The sequence below is a fragment of the Dasypus novemcinctus genome, chromosome 5 (genome assembly GCF_030445035.2).
Source record: "Dasypus novemcinctus isolate mDasNov1 chromosome 5, mDasNov1.1.hap2, whole genome shotgun sequence".
Classification (NCBI taxonomy): domain Eukaryota; kingdom Metazoa; phylum Chordata; class Mammalia; order Cingulata; family Dasypodidae; genus Dasypus; species Dasypus novemcinctus.
The window spans coordinates 57,024,251-57,041,480 of NC_080677.1; the positions used below are offsets into that span (position 1 = coordinate 57,024,251).

The following is a 17,230-nucleotide window of genomic DNA, read 5'->3' on the forward strand; positions in this document are numbered from 1 at the left end:
TTCCAGATCTCAGTAAACCATTCTACCTCTAAGTTCATAACCACTAAAGCATCGCAGTAGGAGTACTCACTCAACACCTCGGTTCTTGGCAAAGACTTGTAGCTTATCTCTCCAAACTACTGGACACTGTAGCCCAGGGATGTCCCTCATGCCTGCAAGCTGTAGCAGCTGCAGCAACGCTAACACTAGAAGCCATAAAATTAACTCTTGGGCAGCTTATAATTATCCGGGTTTCGCATGCAGTAATCACACTCTTAGAAGCCAAAGTACGTACTGGCTTAATAACAGCCACCTGATTAAATATCAAACCTTATTATGTGAAAATCCATCTGTCCAACTGTAACGTGTAAAAATCCTAAATCCTGCCACCTTGCTACCCATGGAGCTGGGAGTTCCAGCCCATAACTGCCTGGAAACATTGCAAGAAGTATATTCCAGCTGACCAGACCTCCAAGACCAGCCACTGGCACATCCTGACATGGAGTTCGTCAGGGATGAGAGTTGCTTTATGCAGGGAAGCAATCGGTGAGCGGGATATGCTGTAGTAACATCAGAAACCACAGTAGAGGCCCAGCACCTCCCAGATAACATATCAGCATAGAAAGCCGAACTCATTGCCCTCACCCAAGCCCTAGAACTTGTGGCTGGGGCCAAAGTTAATATCTCCACAGACTCTAAATATGCCTTCCTTACTCTACACACACATGGAGCCTTATACAAACAAAAAGGACTCATTAACTCAGGACGAAAGAGCGTTAAATATGGCACACAGATTCTGTGCAGTTTGGGAGCCTATCAAAGTGGCTGTAATGCACTGCAAGGGACACCAGACAAGCCATAGCCCCGTCACCTGGGGAAATCAGAAGGCAGACGCTGAAGCAAAGAGAGTGGCATGGGAAGGATCCCTATCTGAAAACCTGGCCACTGCTCTCATTTCTCAACCTCCTAATTATCAGAACCTCCAGTATACACTGCCTGCTCTCCTCCCGCAGCCTCTAAATCACCAAGAGCTGCAATATACTCAAGTCGAGAGAGAGTCGATACTCTCTGAGGGCGGGACACAAGGAGAAAATGGATGGTGGACATTGCCCGATCACAGAATAGTTGTGCCACAAATATTAGCCGCAACTATAGTTCAGGACTACCACAAGAACACATACTTGGGAAAAACCCATTTTAAACAAGTGTTAGAAAGATTCTTCTACATCCCAAGTCTAGCTGCTATCACCCATGCCGTATGCCAGCGGTGCGTGACACAAGCAAAAAATAACCCTCACCAGGGGCCCACGGTAGCCCCAGGAGTCCAAAGAATCAGCAATATGCCTCTTGAAGATCTAGTAGTTGATTTCACTGAAATGCCATGATCTGGAAGCTATAAATATCTCCTAGTCCTCCTCTGTACCTTTTCTGGCTGGATGGAAGCCTTTCTCACTCTAACAGGAAAAACAAAAAACAAAAAACTGAAGTACCCAAAGTTCTCCTCAGGGAAATCATTCTCGATAGGGCTACCCCTCTCAATTGGCTCTGACAATGGACCTGCCTTTGTCTGCAAAATCACCCAAAAGATTGCCAAAGCATTGTGCATCTGATGGAAACTGCACACTGCTTACTGCCCTCAAAGCTCAGGGAAAGTAGAGTGAATGAACCATACAATAAAAACTTTATATTACCAAAATTTGCCAAGAAACTGGGCTAACATGGGTGCAAATACTTCCGAGTGCTCTCCTCCAAGTTTGGGCCAGCCCAAGTCAAAAGCTAAGCCTAACCCCTTATGAAATCCTCTTTGGGAGCCCACCCCCTGCCTTAATCCGAAATATAGAAGGGGATCTCAAAGAAAGAGAAAACTTATCAGTAGCTTAGGAAATGATCAGCTTAGGAAAAACCCTATAAAACCTGTATCACTGGGTTCAAGAAAGGGCCCCATTAGCTTAAGCAGCTCCATACACCCATACGAGCTAGGAGATGCAGTCTGGGTCAAAGACTGGAAATCAGCTCCACTAACCCCTCGATGGCAAGAACCCTATCTTGTCATTTTTTCCACCCCAGTGCAGTTAAAATAGCTGAAATCACCCCATGGATACAGCATAGCTGGGTCAAGTGAGCTGCCCCAGAGTTCTGGACCTGTATTCCAGATACCTACAACTCAACCAAATTCATTCTGCAAAAGAACAAAACACCAAGCCCTGCTCCAGTCACACCCTGGAAGCTGACTGGTCCACGCTTGGCTGAAGGTTGAGGATAGAACACTGAGCTCTGCTCCAATCACACCCCAGAAGCTGACTGGTCTATGCACAGCTGAAAATAGGAATCTGGTTTAATCCTAGTTATAATGCCCCTTCAATTATTTTCCCTACTCCTATCCCTGACCCTCCCCTGGTCCCAGTATCCAAAAGGTACAAACGGGGGTATATATCAATACCACATTAATATATCATAGCCATTGCACCTATAAGGGCCAGATAACCACCTGCCAGTTTCTAGGAATCTCCTGTAGTGTCTGAAATGTATCTGGCCAAATAACCTGCTATGACCCCAAACCTCCAACAGTCTCCCATAAATGGGAAATAAGAGTGCTTAATCAAAATGGGGAGCTACTTAACTCTACCCCAGTCACTAGCCGGAACCAATGAGGGTCCCTCCTATTTGAGGCATGTCAAGTTATAGACTCTGGGATACCATGGAACACCAAAAGTGGAGGGCTCAGCTGGGAGCAAAATATACTCATAAGTATATGTGTGCCCCAGAAATGAAAAGCACAGCCAAAGGGGGCACTTCTGGTAAAAATACATAGGTGCATACTACCACCTCTACTGGCCCTGTGTCATCCGGGGCCCCCTGGAACACAGACACCACTAAACAAACAGCCATCCTCGCCAAAGGTATGGCTCTGGCTAACTGTCCATGCAGTCAGTGTAACCCCTTAAACCTCACCATCCTTAAACCTGAATCCTGGCAGACCCAGGGAGTCCAAATGGGCCTCCACATTGATGGCAGAGGAATAGAACCAGGAGCCTACATCTGGGTTGGGTATCGGGAATACCCACTCACAAGTAAAGCCCACTCTGTGTTCCACTCCTTCTATGAAGATATGGAAAAGTCCTTTTCCATTCCACAAGCAGCAAAAAACCTCTTCATAAACCTAGCTGAAGTAGTAGGGGTAGCCTTAAATGTCTCCCTGTGCTATGTATGTGGAGGTACTAATATGGGAGACCAATGGCCCTGGGAAACTAGAGAATACAATTAGAGCCAACAATATAATGAAACTGGCCTCCCGGCTGTCTCCTGAGATAGTATGTGGCCCTTGCAAACTTCTGTCATAGGAAAATATTGTGCTTCAAGGGCTTGCCTAAACTCCTCTGTATCTGTTGGAAACCTAACACACACAGGGGAAAGTTTCAAAATTATACTACCAATACAATAGAGCCTTGGAGAACATGGAATGAATCTGACCTCGTTCTCATAAATTGTACTTTCCCCAAATTACTCACATTGTGGAACTCTACTGCAAAAGGCCCCTTTACTGCCCCAAACAGTCTGTACTGGATTTGTGGAAAAGTTGCATTCTGAGAACTTCCCTGAAACTGGTGGTACTTGTATGCTCGGTACAATAAAGCCCTCCTTCTTCCTCATTCCCTTAAAAGAAGGGAAAGAGCCAAGCCAGCCAGTATATCAAAACATAAGAGGAGAAAGGACTGTCATTACCTGGGGAGGTGAAGAATGGCCCCCTGAACATATAATCCAGTATTATGGGCTAGCACCTTGTGTAGAGGATGGTATGTGGGGTTATCGAACCCCTATCTATATGCTAAACCGAATCATCCACCTACAAGCCGCAGTAGAAATAATAACTAATAAAACAGTCCATGCTCTAAACTTACTGGCCCAACAGCAAACGAAATTCAGAAATGCTATCTATCAAAACTGTCTCACCCTAGACTATCTCCTGGCAGCTGAAGGGGGAGTTTGTGGAAAATTCAATTTCTCTTAACTATTGCCTTGAACTAGACAACACTGGAAAGATTATTGATGAAATTACAAGCAAAATGGTAAAAATTGCTCATGTTCCAGTGCAGACCTGGAATGGTTGAAATTTAAGTAATCCCTTTGCAAGCTGGCAGTCAATAGTAAACAATTTCAAGGCTCTACTGGGAATAATTGCCTTCCTCATGGGAGGATACACCACACTTCTTTGCCTCCTCCCTTTCATTGTAAACAGAATGTGCACCCTAATAATTGGTATAGTAAAAACACAGACAGCTGGCCATCTCATGGGTCTATATACATACCAGTCAGTCCAGAGAGATTCTGACAATAGTGATGCAGTGATGCTGAAGCTTAATAACCCTAAACAGGCATCAAAGGGGGGAAATGATATAGGCTATGCATAAATTCAAACTTATTTTATATTCAGATATGCCTAGAAAACCAATTGAGAAGTAAAAACTCTATAGGCTTTGGATATTCAGGGAGGATGAAAGCCAAATGTGTCAAGCTTACCTGGAATGTGGAGGGTTCATGCTAAAAGCTTACCTGGAATGTGGGGAATATACATTAACTCAATCTTACCTGGAATGTGGGGGATTATGTGTTAACTCAAGCTTACCTAGAGGAAATAACCTATCTAATACTCAGATAAAACACTTGAAGAAACTAACAAAAAGTCCTTTTGCATACAAGCACCATTTGACTCCCCACTCTTATACCCTTTGTGTAAAAGGGACCCAAAAATTCTATTTGGGTCTCAGTTTTTATCAGGACAAGAGTCTGCTGAGTCTGACTGGTCTAAATAAAACTTCCTTCTCAGAATTCTCACATCCTGGCCTTCAATACCGTGTATACCTGACTTCTCTCTGCTACTACAATAACACTGACAGAATGAAACACTTTCATATATCAAAGAAGCATACCTCAGGTGTGCCTTTTCCCATATATCCTCCCACCTCCAATGCCCTGCACCAATAACCCACCACTGCTGTATTTTCTAAAAAAAATTCCTACCACTGTAGTTTTAACCACAGACCTCCAAGTCCTCAGAGTTTTCCTATTCTTTCTTCCAGTTCCTGTCCCCCCAGTTCCATGGATGGTCTAACCCAATCCCCTTCTACCCTGCTTATACTCACATTTGAGCATCATCAACCCCTCTCATCCCTGTACTTATTAAATACATTTAGTATCTCCTTGCAAAAACAGTTCATGCCATTAAAATAATCAGGAAAAATTTCCTTCATAAATATGAACTTAGCTCATTCCAGTTCAAGTTCGGACAAATTCTAAGATACTGAAGCCTAAATTAGTAGTTTTTCTAGTTGACAGTTAACAGAAAGTTGGGCAATTTCACTGGTGTTAATGTTTTTATATGTTTTTCAAATTAATATAAACAATTAAACATATCCATGAGAAACCAGCAAAGTCCTCTTTCATTTCAGCCTGATTTTTAGTTTAAATTATAGATGTGTGCTTTACAAACTGACAAATGATGGCCAGCATTAAGTTGGTTGGGGACCTTGGTCTAGTTCCCAATGGACAGGTGTTCTCATCACAGAAAATTTCAAACAATTAGCACCAACTCTCACTTTTTTTTTGAGGGGGGGAGGGGGCTAGGGTGGGGTGGGAATGAGATTTCCTAGGAGAAATAACTGATTTATCATTTCCAGAAGTCAATACTCATGTACAGATGTAAGAAAATGAGTTAGTAAGTCAGCATTTGTCTTAGCAGTCAGTATTCACTTCTTTACTACCAATGTCAGTACTGTGTTCCTAAAGACTCAATGAAGGAAATTATTTTGAATTATCTAAATAGGAAAACAGATAAAGGGGAGTACTATAGTCTATGGGAATGAGATTTCCTAGGAGAAATAACTGATTTCTCATTTCCAGAAGTCAATGCTCATGTACAGGTGTAAGAGAATGAGTTAGTAAGTCAGCATTATACACTTTTCTTTCCCAGGCTTGTGGAGAAGTTCTCAAAGGCTCTTGGGTATGTCTGTCACCTCCTTTCCCTTTTTAACCTTAACCTGCATAGTCTATAGTATATAATGACCAAGTATTAGTTTCTAATGGAAGTGTAGTGGGAGAACACTCAAAAAGTTCCATGTTCTCCCCCTTTACCAAAAGAATTAAGTTCAAACATTCAAAGTCTCAAAGATCTGGTCCCAGTCTTTACCTGGCACAATTTCCTTCCACTCACACTATTATAAAATTGTTACTACTTTGCTTACGTTTGCAAATATTTCCTTTTCTGTTTATTTCTGCTATAGAATTTATTAGATTCTGCTCTTTATTGTATTTAGCTGTGACATTTTCTATTCAAATAAACTGTAAATGCCTTGGGAATATAGTGGAGTTTTATTCATCGCTCTATCATTTACTGTTCCTCGGAAATGTCTTAAAGCAATAGGTCTTTTATAATTGCCAGTGACCTAAATATAAATGGCACTTTAAATTAAAACGACTTCTGAACGAAAGAGTCATATAACCTTTGTAAGGCAAAATGGAAGCCCAAGTCATAAAAGCTTTAAAATAAAACTTACAACTTCAAAACAAAGAAGTCTCCACATATGTCCAGTTTGGGGTCATCTACATTGGTCATACAAGAGCCAAATAGCTCAATTAGCATAATCATTTGTAAAGGTATACTCTAGAAGAGATGGCTTAATAACATGATCTGAATGATTATTGTGAGATAAGATATAGACAAAGATGATTCAATGCTTACTACTAAAATTAATTTTATTTCTTATTTTAAATAATAAGAAAAAAGGCCAATGCCCTCCTTTTTTAAAGGCCAAATTTGCCCTTTTTAGTCAGTTTAAAAGCTGAGAGGTCAATTTACCAAAACTGATCATTTTTTTAAAATGTATTTTGAAATGTTAATATGAAGATGTATTGAGAGGAAGAGGGCAGTTAATGGTAATGACTTTTACTGACTTTTATGTCATTTGAGACATACCAGATTTTGAATTCTTTGGTTAAAATGAGGGACTAGCAGGAAGAATTTAAATGTTTAAGAGTATTTCAACGGTGGTTAAAGAGTGGATTTAAATACTTTAAGTGGTTGGCTTCCTTTGTAGCCTTGAAAATAGCAACTATTTCCAAGTGATAAGGGGTCAGTTAAGGCCATAATGCTCAGCAACTCTTCCAAATTTGTTGATTAAAATACAGCAATCACTTTTACAGTTTTGCATTCTGTCCATGGTGGACCTCTGACAAACTCTACCTGCCAGTACCTGTTCTCTCCCAAGCCAAGCCAAGCCAAGCCAAGCCAAAACAAAACAAAACAAAACCAACATAGTGTATAAGAGTTACAAGTCTGCCAAAATCTGATCCCATGTCATCTCCATGTGCCATATTGGCATTGGAACGGTGATATGTCTGAAAGTTAAAACGTTCACATGCCTCTTGAGGTTCTGGGTCTTAGAGGTATGGGAACCAGTAATAGAGAGTAGATTTACTCAAATTTCCACTTGCCTCCTATGAATCAACCTTGCCTGGCCAAAGCCCTTAGAAGCAAAGTTTAATACTGAGGAAAATTGTGTCTTATCCTTTAACTTTGGAAGAAAAACAAAATACAAAACAAGAATATCCCAGAATACAGAACTAAATTTCTTGAATATTTTCAAGTCTCACTATGATAATATCCTCTAACAGTCAATGAATTTCCTCTTCTCCAGAATGAAGAGTTCTGGCTGAAGTAAGTACTGCCTTTATAGGAATAACACTGAATGATAATAGATTAAATCCCCCAATCAAAAAACAAAACAAAAACCAGATTAGTAGAATGGATTTAAAAAACATGATCTAAGTAAACATTGTTTACAAGAGACTTCTTTGGACCCAAAGACACCAATAGGTTGAAAATAAAAGGATAGAAAAAATATATTCCATGCGAATAGTAACTAAAAGAGAGCTGGGGTAGCTATACTAATATTGAACAAATTGATTATAAATCATAAGAGATAAAGAAGGACATAATATATTAATAAAAGGGGCAATTCATCAACAAGAAATAACAATCAAAAATACTAATGCACATAACCACAGTGCCCCAAAATACATGATGCAAATACTGGCAAAATTGAAGGGAGAAATAGATACCTCTACAATAATAGCTGGAGAATTGAGTATACCACTCTCATCAATAGATAGAATATTTAGGCAGAAGATCAATAAGGAAACAGAGAACTTGAAAAAAATGATAAATGAACTAGATCTACCAGACATATACAGAACATTGTACCCCAAACTAGCAGGAAATACATTCTTCTCAAATGGACATGGATCATTCTCCAGGATATACCACATGTTGCATCACAGAACAAGTTTCAAAAATTTGCAAAGATTTAAATTATACAAAGCCATCTTCACTGAACATAATGGAATGAAGTGAAGGGCCAATAAAAAGGGAAAAAGATTCAAATGTACTTGTTGTTAAAGAAGTACAAATGGAATAAGTCATTTTTTATCTATGAAGATTTAAAACCAGACAAAAGGATAGACAAACTGTCAATCTAATACATCTAATACACTGTGGATGAAAATTTAAATGACATAACTTTCTGGAAGGCAATATGTTTAAAAAAAAACCCTGAAACTTTTAGGATCAAGTGATTTAATAAATTTTAAGTATTAAACTTCATAAAATCACAGAAAATTTTTATACAATGACATTAATCACAGTATTATTTACAAAAAGGAAAAAACTAGAAGCAATCTAAATGATCCCCCCTTAAAAAAAAGGTGAAGAGATAATGGTATATCTATAAGATAGACTGCATTGATTCTTATGGATATACCATAACACTCATGCACTATAAGTTTATTTAATGACTCAGATAATGCTCAAATATATGGCAGAAAGGATTATAAAACCAAATATGTGTGTATACACACACACACACAATAACAGAATATGAATATTCCCAATTATATATAAACCTATAGGCATATAATAAAATCTAGGATTATGGTTGCTTTTTATTTTCTTTACATTTTTCTGTTTTATTTAAATAGAAAGTTTTGGTAAACAAAAGAAAAATAATAAATGTTATCTTAAAAATGCTCATGACCAAACCCTGAGTGATCAATGAACAGTAAGTCCACATAGTGTAAAAACAACTTTATCTGGCTTTGAGTAACTTAAAATGCATTTTATTAATAGTACTTGTGGTGTAGATTTACATAGTGATACCTGCTTTTACAACTATGAGCCTAAGGAACAAAAAATCTTGTGCTTTGTAAATCTTAAAAGCAAAATAAAATCAGGTTCAAATTTTTTTTTTAAGATTTATTTTTTATTTTTTTCTCTCCCCTTTCCCCTCCCCGCCCCCCCCCCCCCACGCCAGTGTCTGCTCTCTGTGTCCAATCGCTGTGTGTTCTTCTGTGTCCACTTGCATTTTTTGTCAGTGGCACTGGGAATCTGTGTCTCTTTTTGTTGCGTCATCTTGCTGCATCAGCTCTCTGTGTGTGCAGCACCACTCCTGGGCAGGCTGCACTTTTTCACGTGGGGCAGCTCTCCTTACTGGGCGCACTCCTTGCACTTGGGATTCTCCTGTGCGGGGGATATCTAGCATGGCATGGTACTCCTTGTGCACATCAGCACTGGACATGGGCCAGCTCACCACATGGGTCAGGAGGCCCCAGGTTTGAATCCTGGACCTTCCATGTGGTAGATAATGCTCTCTCATTTGAGCCAAATCTGCTTCCCCAGGTTCAACTTTTTCAGTATAATGTGTATACATGTACAAACAGTTAAGAACTATGTTTTACAGTTAAGCTGTCACTGACTAAAAAATGCATTAGTGAATTTTTTCCTTCAAAGTTGAAGAGTCCACTTCCTATTCAAGAGACCTTAGTTACTAGAACACTCTGACTTTAATTCTGAGAATATAGTATAGGAAAGTCACCACACATTCTCTTGTTTTAGACATCTGGCTTAGGGCTTGTTCAGTGGAACATTACTGCTCATACTGATCAAAAAATAATAATATGCATTTGAAGTTTTCTGGGCTTAGTTCACAATGGTTTTTTGGTATGCAAGTTTAAATGGATTTTTTTTATTATATGAAAACAAAGAATTAGTCCTCAGAGTTCATCTATAGATTATTACATCCATACTGACTGATCAGTCTGAAAAAGATCTTTATTTGAAGCTCAGAAAAATTTAAAGATCTGTTTAATTCAGAAAAGTATTTAGTCTCTAAACTATAAAATCACAGAGTTTTTTGTTTTGTTATTTACTAGATGTGCTATATACATGCCCCTCCAGCTCTTTTTGTGGGTAGATGTTAGGCAAATACTGCCATCTTCCCAGCATCTTCAAAGCAGTCATTACCAATTGATCAAGTTAGGAGAAGTTTTGTCTAATCTCTCATTTTAAACATCAGGGGAGGCAGTCCAAGATTGCAATTCTGACGTAAGAACTAAAATTCCCAAATGTGTTATGCAGTATCCTTGATACTCCTTCAAAATGGTCCTCTTGAAAAAACAACAGGAAGCAGACTTGGCCCAATGGATAGGGTGTCCGCCTATGACATGGGAGGTCCGCAGTTCAAACCCTGGGCCTTGGGAAACGGACTTTGGCCCAGTGGTTAGGGCGATTGTCTACCACATGGGAGGCCCGCGGTTCAAGCCCCGGGCCTCCTTGACCCGTGTGGAGCTGGCCCATGCGCAGTGCTGATGCGCGCAAGGAGTGCCGTGCCACGCAGGGGTGTCCCCCGCGTAGGGGAGCCCCACGCGCAAGGAGTGCACCCATAAGGAGAGCCGCCCAGCACGAAGGAGGGAGCAGCCTACCGAGGAATGGCGCCGCCCACACTTCCCGTGCCGCTGACGACAACAGAAGCAGACAAAGAAACAAGACGCAGCAAAAAGACACAGAAAACAGACAACCGGGGGGAGGGGAGGGGAATTAAATAAATAAAAAAATAAATAAATCTTTAAAAAAACACAAAAAACCCTGGGCCTCCTTGACCCATGTGGAGCTGGAGCTGGCCCACGTGCAGTTGCTGATGCGAGTAAGGAGTGCCCTACCTTGCAGGGGTGTCTCCTGTGTAGGGGAGCCCCATGTGCAAGCGCAAGGAATGTGCCCGTAAGGAGAGCCACTCAGTGTGAAAGAAAGTGCAGCCTGCCCAACAATGGCGCTGTACACACGGAGAGCTGACACAACAAGATGATGTAACAAAAAGAAACACAGATTCCCGGTGCTGATGCTAAGGATAGAAGCAGTCACAGAAAAGAACACAGCAAATGGATACAGAGAGCAGACAACTGAGGGCGGGGAGGAGTGGGAAGGTAGAGAAACATATAAAAATAAATAAATCTTAAAACAACAACAATAAAAATAAAAATAAGTTCTATCTCATGAAACAAATTTTCTTCAGAACATAATTCCAATTTGGGTGCTACAGTTATACTTTACACATAAGGTTTATGCATTAAAAAGCATTTGCTAAGAAAATTCGTGAAAATGACAGTTGTTTTAAGGTATATGGTTACGAAATTGCTTTACTGTCTTTCATATTTTATATTTTGGTTTTCTGTGCAAAAAAAAGGGGAAATTCACTTAACTTTCTATTTAAAAAAGCAATACATTAGTGTTCCTGCTTATATATAGATGTCGGCATGGTGATTCAGAAGATCTGCTCCTCCACTTGTGTTATCTTAAGTAAGTTAACCTTTTAGGCCCACATTCTCCTCATCTATAAATATGAAGGGAAGGAAGAAAATGGTCACTGTAAGATCACCTTCAGCTCTGAAATTCCAAAACTATATGTATGATAAATGTTATATGAAAGAAACATAATGGTTTTCAGTCTCAGCAGTATTGACTGTTTGGGAGAAAAGAAACCATCTTTCCCCTGGCTTCATTTTTCATGTGAATGGACATCAATAATGCCCCCTCACTCATTCACACCAGCCCAGGGAAGAAGGATTTTCTTATCTGTTCTTCCAGAGACTTGGATTGTATAACTGGGCTTTTCTCCTTGGGCAACAGGGTGCCTCCAGAGAATCCATATGGTGATCTGCTGCTCGGTGTTGGAATTTTTAGGGCTTGCCCTTGGGTAAAGAGAATGTGGTTTTCCAGTGCCAGCAAGTAGGTAAATCTGACTAAATTTGGAGTTCAGAGTTTAGGAAGCATTTTGTTTCCACATACCTAAGCCATATCCACATATCTAGATTTTAATGGGAGATACTTTGATCTCTATAGCTCTAACTTTTGTCTTATTTCTCAAGTAGATCAGAATTTGTCAGAGAAGAATGTTGTTCCTTAGCTGCTCAAACTACAAATTTCCAAAAAATATTTGGTTTAGTAAACTCAAGTATTTACAGTTATGAGTATAGTTCATCCTCTTCCATCTGTAGGGTTCCCTGATAACAGTGATTTCTGAGCGCGTAAAATCTTCAGTGAAACTTCCAAAATTCAAAGTTATAAAGGGTGCGTAAAATCTTCAGTGAAACTTCCAAAATTCAAAGTTATAAAGCATGTGATACAGAACAATGCCATGCTCCTAAAAGAAAACGGGACTCTTGGAAGCAAGGGTGCTGCCATCCATTTAAGGCTTTTAAAGTAGAAATCAGGGAAGTGGACTTGGCCCAATGGATAGGGCATCTGCGTACCAAATGGGAGGTCCGCGGTTCAGACTCGGGGCCTCATTGACCCATGTGGAGCTGGCCCATGCGCAGTGTTGATGTGCATAAGGAGTACCCTGCCACACAGGGGTGTCCCCCGTGTAAGGGAGCCCCACGTGCAAGGAGTGCGCCCCATAAGGAGAGCCACCCAGTGCAAAAGAAAGTGCAGCCGGTCCAGGAATGGTGCCGCACACACGGAGAGTTGACACAGCAAGATGATGCAACAAAAAGAGACAGAGATTCCGGGGCCGCTGATAAGGATAAAAGTGGTCACAGAAGAGTGCACAGTAAATGGACACAGAGAGCAGACAACTGGTGGCAGGGAGAGAAAGAAAGAAAGAAATCTTTAAAAAATAAAAATTAAAAAAAATAATAAAGTAGAAATCAAGGATCAGGTCCAGCACATTCCATCTACTAAATAGTTTGAGTTTCTTTCCTCTTCTTCAAGGTGTTAAATGCTCTTCTCATTTATCATCTTGACTACTAAGTCTCTGTTCCCAGCTACTGCTCAGGTACCCTAAAATCATCTCATACTGTCACTAGAGTACTCTTCAAAAATAAGCCACAAATTTCATCAGGACTCTCCTCTGTTTAAAAAGCCAACAACAACAAAATTTTCAATTTTAAAAACCTCTGATAGTTTCCTATAAACCACAGGATAATGTTCAAACAATAAAACAGATCTGCATTTGTATCTTTTCCCTGACTTAATCTTTAGTATCTCCAGCAAACTCAAGATGTCCAGCAAGTTGAAATTCCCAGAATTCCCATTAATGATTCTTCTTACCCATTTTGAAAACTACCTAAACTTTATGAGTCAATGTAGGCATGACTTCATTTTTCAATGTATCTTGAATAATATGGAGTTAGGAATTTCTTCCACTCTAATTCTATAATATACTAAATATTATAACCTTGTAACTTTAGCACTGTTCAAAGAACTAGTCACAGTTGTTGCCTGAAAAAGATATTTCACAAATAGAAACACCTGGGAATTATAAAATGCTACATTTACTGTATCATGATGCATATGATGAGGACTTCTCTGATTACAGAGAAATCCTCTGATTACAAAATAAAACAAATTAATAAAACCTATAAATTTAAGTCCAGCCTTGCTATAAACTTATATGAACTTTTGGTTTTTGCAGTACACATACCAGTTATCATTCTAAAGAACAGTGATCCATAGGAAACACAAATACATCTGACCATCTATCCCAATACTAAAAATATTTTATCATGTTTTACTTTTTCCATCAAAATGTGAGTCCTTCAAGCATTATATCCATAAGGCTAAGCAAAAAGACTGGCCCATATTGAAGATGCAATAATGTATTATGAATAAAGGAAATTTTACTTGAAATATACTTTAAAATAAAATTAGTAGATACTATTATATTGTTCTCATACATGAAAAAAATTCAATGACAACTAATTTGTAGTGTAGTGTAGTGGAAAAAGCATGTCCCTTGGAATTAAAGAGACTTGACTCTGAATTCCAGCTGTGAATTAATAAGTGCCTCTGCGATAATTATTTACACTTCCTGAGCATGTGCTCATTCATAATAAAATGGGGACAATGATACTTCACTTACATTACTGTTTTTGTTAAATAAAATTTGTTTTGTTAAATATTCATGTTTTTATTATAAAAAATAAAATTAGATTAAAATGAGCTACAATTAATATTTTATTTCAAGAATTAATGTATTTATCTTCAAATAAAATATTTCAACTATATCAGATTTCAGAAAGAGAAATCCAAAAAACATTAACATTTTCTCAATGAGATAAAAGTAAACAACAGGGTACCATGCATTCATATCTGACCTACATTTATTTCTATGGTTTAAAGGGTAAGGTAATGTTACTGAAGACAAGTTCACAATCTCAACACAAGTATAATAATTGTGCTTAGGGCCCACTCGGAATATACTGACAATCATTTGAAGTTTTGATTTAATGAATTAGCCTTATACTTTTGGGCTTCTCATATTCTCAACTCACTTTTCTGAAATGAAATAGCATCTTCATTTATTTCACTGATTTTTTGTCTGAAATATTAACTAATTTAGGAGCTATGTTCACTCTTTCCCCTGATGTTTTCACTGGTCTTAGGCTAAAATTCAAACAGGAGTATTAAATATACTTTTTGAGTCTGTAAGTTTTGATGTGTATATTTTGTAAGAGAAGTACGTTAGAAGAACATAAGCAAAAGAATGCTTGGCCTAGTGTGGCAAAACAAGTAGGCTTCAAGAGAAAATCCTAAAACAAAAAATGTTAAAACACTAAACCTTACAACTGCAAGTGCTGCTGAATTCAAAAGTCCCTTTCACAGGAAGAAGACAAGAGGCTCAAAGAAAACATCGTTTGCCAAATTGATTCTAATCTTCCCCAAGATTTTCATTTTTTTGCCAAATGATTCTACATTTTCTAATTGTTCCCTGTAAGATATCTATTATTATGCTATATCCTGGGTCTTTTGTTAATTTATAAATGAAAGATATTCAAAACCTCTGCCAAGATCAGGAATCTTCTCTAAACTCTTAGATTTTAAGCCATGGAAATGGCAGAATCTAGGCAGCAGATTCCTCCCATCTGTGGAATTCTGATGTACTTCCACTTTTATTACTAAAGGGATACCTGAGGTATATGCATGCATGCTACATAAAATTATGAACAACAGTCAGCTTATGCAGTTGCTTCTAAGTAGATGAGTGGGGACTCCAGAAGAATCCATTCACCAACTCAATGAGTAGAACTTCCCTCACTGAAATTTTTACCAAAAGACTGTTTATTCATTTCTAAATAATTTTTCCTTCCCACTGAAGCACCTTTAAAACTCAAATAATCCTAGAAGTACTTTCATCAGATGATAAATATGAAAAGAGATGAAAACACTGAAAGTTTGGGTTATGTAGGGAGTTAAACAATACTCTTCCTTAATTTTATCTACTGCTAGATATTGTTTAAGTAAATCTTTTTATAAATTTTAATTTTTAAATTTTTTTCCTCTCCCCTCCCCCTGCCCTGCTGATTTTTGCTGTCTGTGTTCATACGTTGTGTGCCTTCTGTATCTATTTCTCTTTTTATCTTCTCATCTTTCTCCTCTAGGATTCACTGGGATTCAATTCTGGGGACCTCTGATATGGAGAGAGGCTCCCTGTTAGCTGTGCCATCTCAGCTCCTGGTTTCTGCTGTTTCATCTTGACTCTCACCTCTCTCTCTCTTTTTGTTGTGTCATCATCTTGCTGTGTGACTCACTTGTGTTGGCACTGGCTCACCACGTGGGCACTCTCGCCGCATGAGTGCTTGGCTCGCCACGTAGGCACTGGCTTGCCATGCGGGTACTGGCTCACCATGCAGGCACTGACTCACCATGCAGGCTAGCTTTCTCTTCTTCTTTTTTACCACGAGGCCCCAGGGATCAAACCCAGATCCTTCCATATGGTAGGTGGAAGCCATGTCCCTTGAACTACCATCTGCTTCCCTACAAGAAGATTTTCGTAGTATATCTTTTTCTATCTTTTTACTTTAAACCTATTAATATATTTATATGTAAATGGATTTTTCCTTTGCAGCCAGCACCTCCTTTATATCCTATCTTTTAATTCTAATATTCAAAATATTTACATTTAATGGAAATATTGATATGATTGTGTCTAAATCTACCAATTGCTATTTTTTATTTTTGCATCATTTATCCTTTGTTCCTTTTTTTTAGCCTTGTTTTGAATTTATTGAGTATATTTTTATGATTCTATTTCATCTCCATTTTGCCTATGACACATTTCCTGTGTTATTTTAAGGGTTGCTTTATAGTTTACAACATGCATCATTAATTTATCTTTATCTGCTTACAAATGACATTACAATATACCTATGTAGAGAATGAATACTTTCAAACAGTATACTTCCATTTCACTTTATGACAAATAAAATATTTGAAATTTTAAAGATAGATTTTTTATAAATTACATTGATAAAACATGCTAACTATCCAAGAAAAAAGTAAATCTAGATCCTTACCTTATTTCTTACACTAAGATAAATATTCAAAGGTTTAAAGATTTAAAGGCAAGATAAATATCAACATTATAAAGATTTAAAGGTAAAAACAAAATTACAAAATCACTGAAGGAAGAGATGACTGAATAATATTTGTAAAAGTGATACTGCAAAAGCATGATATAATACGCAGAAGCAGTAACAAAATAAAAACTATATAAATTTAACTACATAAAAATTGGAATAATCTGTATGAGCAAATAAGAAAAGACGTCATAAACAAATGTAATACTCAAAAAATAAACTAAAAAAGTTATTTAGGCACAAATGGGCTATCAAACAGCTTTTATCCTTTAAGACAAAATGCTCTTTCAAAAGGTTATGAAAGGGAAGCAGACTTGGCCCAGTGGTTGGGATGTCTGTCTGCCACATGGGTGGTCCACGGTTCAGACCCCAGGCCTCCTTGACCCATGTGGAGCTGGCCCATGCGCAGTGCTGATGCCCAGGGGAGTGCCGTGCCATGCAGGGGTGTCCTGTAGAAGGGGGGCCCCACGTGCAAGGAGTGTGCCCCATGAGGAGAGCTGCCCAGCGCAGA

At 38.6% G+C, this 17,230-nt stretch overlaps 1 protein-coding gene across 7 annotated transcripts in view; it reads right to left on the minus strand.

Moving 5' to 3' along the window:
* PPP1R9A (protein phosphatase 1 regulatory subunit 9A) overlaps window positions 1-17,230 on the minus strand; it is a 459,269-nt gene that overhangs the window by 236,909 nt on the left and 205,130 nt on the right. The window lies entirely within an intron of this gene.